The sequence below is a fragment of the Nannospalax galili genome, unplaced genomic scaffold (assembly GCF_000622305.1).
Source record: "Nannospalax galili isolate Female #2095 unplaced genomic scaffold, S.galili_v1.0 scaffold892, whole genome shotgun sequence".
Classification (NCBI taxonomy): domain Eukaryota; kingdom Metazoa; phylum Chordata; class Mammalia; order Rodentia; family Spalacidae; genus Nannospalax; species Nannospalax galili.
This window is the reverse complement of record NW_008333311.1, coordinates 4,943,290-4,947,692: the sequence shown is the minus strand read 5'-3', so window position 1 is coordinate 4,947,692 and position 4,403 is coordinate 4,943,290.

Sequence of the window (4,403 nt, the reverse complement as noted above, 5' to 3'; positions counted from 1 at the left end):
AGGCAATTACACCTTGCTTATATAAACTGTCTTTATATCTCAATTGGACAGAGTACACTCCTTCTAATTTGTCTTGCTCCCCTAATTGGCTTTGCAGTATTGCTATGTGAGTTTAGAGTTGCTGAGCTTCCTCTTTGCTCTCTAGAGTATCCTTGGGGGGCCATTGAATAAATTACTTTTTTTCTAGTATGCTTAATGGTGCCCTAGTGTTCTGAAAGAGTTAATTCACCTCATAGAGGTTAGCAGTTATTCACCCAAGAACCAGGACTGTTACTGACCCAAAGGGGACTATAAGAGTCTGGGCATATGGCCAATGAGGCACACGCTGGCTCAGCAGGCATTCAGTAGGTGCCCAACCATTGTCCATGCCCCATTGAAAGTGATTCAACCATAAGGAGCATGTGATATGTTCTACTGTATCCCAGATCTCCCCAGGAATGGAAGTTAGATCTACTTAAGGCCACCTATTTAGACTGAAACAGACTTCTGGTATTCTAGTGTTTGGTCATAGCTGGTCCTAGAAACTCTTGAGTCTATAAGTTGTTTCTTAAATGACCCCACCCAAATAGAAAATTATATCCCCCAAAGGAATATCTTAGCACTTCTGACTAAAGAAAACAGAAGTAAACTGTGGATGCTGCTCCAAATTTGAGGGTTCTCCAGTAGAAATCAAATGTGAGACATGAAATTTTTAATTTTCTAGCAGCTATACTATTAAAGTAAAAGATAAAATCATTTTCAATCACATATCTTGTATAACCCACATTAAAATTATTTGTTAAAACATATGTGGTGCACATACATACATGCAGGCAAAACACTCATATACATAAAATAAAAATAAGTAAATCTTCATTCTCTCCTCCGAGTTTGGGCCCTTCTCCATTCCTTGTCTTGGGGTCCCAGACACCTGGGGAACCAATACTGCTTCCTGACCCTTTTCATCCAGACCAACGTAGTGCCTTCTCTGGGCCCCAGGAGCACTGCTTCTGGACCTGGCCCCGGCACTCACCTACCTCTGCTTCCCGGGGTGTGCACCACCCTCAGGAGGCCTCTCTCTTGGTAAGTCCATCGTGCCCTCCACTCTTTGATTCCCCCACCCCCATTCACCCTCCCATCTTCCCGGCCTTTCTCTCCTCTGAGTTTGGGCCCTGCCCCATTCCTTGTCTTGGGGCCCCAGACACCCTGGGAACCAACATAGTGCCTTCTCTGGGCCCCAGGAGCACTGCTTCTGGACCTGGCCCCACACTCACCTCCCCCCTGCTTCCCTGGGCCTGCACCCCACCCCACCCCCGCAGCCTCTTTCTGGGACACAGGAGCTGACCTTTCCTCTTCCTGATCCTTTGCATCCAGACCAACCCAGCTCCTCAGTGCAGTCCCCAGGAGTCATTGGGGCCTCTTCCTGCCCCATCTGCCTTTGCATCTCTGGGTGGGACAGCCATCAGCTACCCTAGACCAGCAACTTTTCTGGGCCAGGCTCCCAGGCCAGTCCAACCCCAAAATTCCTGAGGCCAAAATCATTCCTGGAGGGATCCAGACCTTAGGAGAAAGCCTGAAATCATCTGACCCTCATGTGAATTGGGCCTCTGTGGGAGCTCCTGAAGACAAAATCAATCCAGCCACTCCAATATAAAATCAAAAGAGAGAACCAGAAGCTTAGACGAACCAGCTTTTCATGCCAAAAAAGTAAACCACAAAGACACATAAAGTTCACAAAAAGAATCAGACCTAAACTTGCAGGTCTGAGTCTCATTTTTTTAACCACACCAAGTACCAACAGTCCTCTAGAGGAGTACAATGAGAACCTCCTAGAGATAACACAGGACATGAAACTCAAAATAACAATTATAAACATGTTAAAAGAATTCAGTGAATTTAAAGAACACACAAAGAAACCAAAGAACTGAAAGACGATAGGGATAAATTTCTGAATGAATTCAGAAGAGTTAGAAATATTGAAGACTACTCAGGCTGAAATAAAGAAGGAAGTAAAACACTCAGTGAACCAGTTAAAAATTGACAGGAGAAAGCCTCAACAACAGGATGAACAAAATGGAAAACAGAATATGAAGACTGGACAATAAAGTGGATAAACTAGGCCACTCAAGCAAAGAGTATGAAAAATTTAAGAAATCACAAGAATGGAATATGCAGGAATTGTGTGACATCATAAAAAGACCTGATATCTGAAGGCATGGGAACCACCAAAACTAAACCAAGAAAAGATTAACAGCTTAAACAGACCCACAACACAGAAAGAAATTGAAGACAGTAGAACAAAACCTCTGGGCTAAAAAAAGCCCAGGACCAGATGGATTTACAGCAGAATTCTATCAGACATTTAAAGAAGATCTGCATCCAATACTACTTAATTTATTCAAAAAGATAGAAATGGAGGGAGAAAGTCCAAATTCTTTCTACGAAGCCAGCATCACTCTAATACCAAAGCCAGATAAAGATACAAGCAAAAAAGAAAACTATAGACCCATATCCTTGATGAACATAGATGCAAAAATTCTCAACAAAATACTTGCAAACCACATACAGACACACATCAAAAAGATCATCCATCATGATCAAGTCAGCTTTATCCCAGAGATGCAGGAATGGTTCAACATACATAAGTCAATAATGTCATAAATTGTATAAATGGATTCAAAGTCAAGAACCACATGGTCATCTCAATAGATGCAGAGAAGGCCTTTGACAAAATTCAACATGCATTTATGTTCAAAGCTCTAGAGGGAATTGGACTGGAGGGAACATACCTCAACATAATTAAAGCCATATATAACAAACCCACAGCCAACATCATTCTAAATGGAGAAAAACTGGAAGCATTCCCATTGAAATCAGGAACCAGACAAGGTTGTCCACTATCTCCACTTCTCTTTAACATAGTACTTAAAACTCTTGAAAGAGCAATAAGACAACAGAAGGAAATTAAAGGAGTAATAACTGGAAAAGTAGAGATCAAATTATCCATTTTTCAGGTGATATGATATTATATTTAAGGGACAACAAAAATTCCACCCAAAAACTCCCAGAAATTAATAACATGTTCCTTAAAATGGCAGGTTACAAAATTAACCTCCAAAAGTCTATAGCCTTTCTATATACCAATAACAAACAATCAGAGAAAGAGCACACGGAAACATTCCCATTCACAATAGCTGCCAAAAAAATAAAATATCTCAGAGTAACCTGACCAAAGACAATTAAAGAGCTCTACAATGAAAATTTTAAATCTTTAAACAAAGAAATTGAGGAATACATCAGAAGAAGTATAGACCTCCCATGCTCATGAATTGGAAGAATTAATATTGTGAAAATGACATCCTACCAAAAGTCATATATAGATTCAACACAATGCCAATCAAAATCCTCATGACCTTTTTCACAGAATTGGAAAAAACTATCCTAAGATTCATATGGAAGCACAAAAGACCTTGGATAGCCAAAACAGCACTGAGCACTAAGAGCAATGCCAGTGGGATTACTATACCAGATTTCAAGCTTATTACAGAGCTATAGTCATAAAAACAGCATGGTTCTGGCACAAAAGTAGACCCATAGACCAATGGAACAAAATTGAAGGCCCAAATATGAGCAAATGCAATTTCAGCTACCTGATATTTGAAAAAGGGGCCAAGAACATTAACTGGAGGAAAGACAGCATGTTTAGCAAATGGTGCTGGCAAAACTGGATCTCCACTTGTAGAAGAATGAAACTAAACCCCTATCTTTCACTCTGCACAAAATCAATTCCAAATGGCTCAAAAGCCTCCATGTAAAGCCTGAAACTCTGAAACTATTAGAAGAAAACATTGGGAAAAACCTACAAGATACAGCGTAGGAAAGGATTTTCTAAACCGGACATCAATTGCCAGGAAACAAGGGCAAAAAATAACAAATGAGACCTTATTAAACTAAAAAGCTTCTGTAAATCAAAGGAGACAACCAAGGAAGCAAACAGAAAACCCACAGAATGGGAAAAAATCTTCACCAGCGACACACCCGACAGAGGTTTAATAACCAGAATTTATGACGAACTCAAAAAACAGAGAACCAAGACAAGAAGCAACCCAGTTAAAAGATGGGCTAAGGAGCTGAACAGAGAGTTCTCAAAAGACAAAGTAAAGATGGCTATGAAGCATCTTAAAAGATGTTTAACATGACTAATAATTAGGGAAATGCAAATTAAAACCACTTTAAGATTTCACCTTACCCCAGTCAGACTGGCTAAGATCAAGAAAACAAATGATACCAAATGTTGGAGAGGATGTGGGGAAAGGGGAAGACTCATCCACTGCTGGTGGGGCTACAAACTGGTTCAACCTCTACGGAAAGCAGTGTGGAGAACTCTTAAACTACAAATGAACCTACCATTTGACCCAGTTATA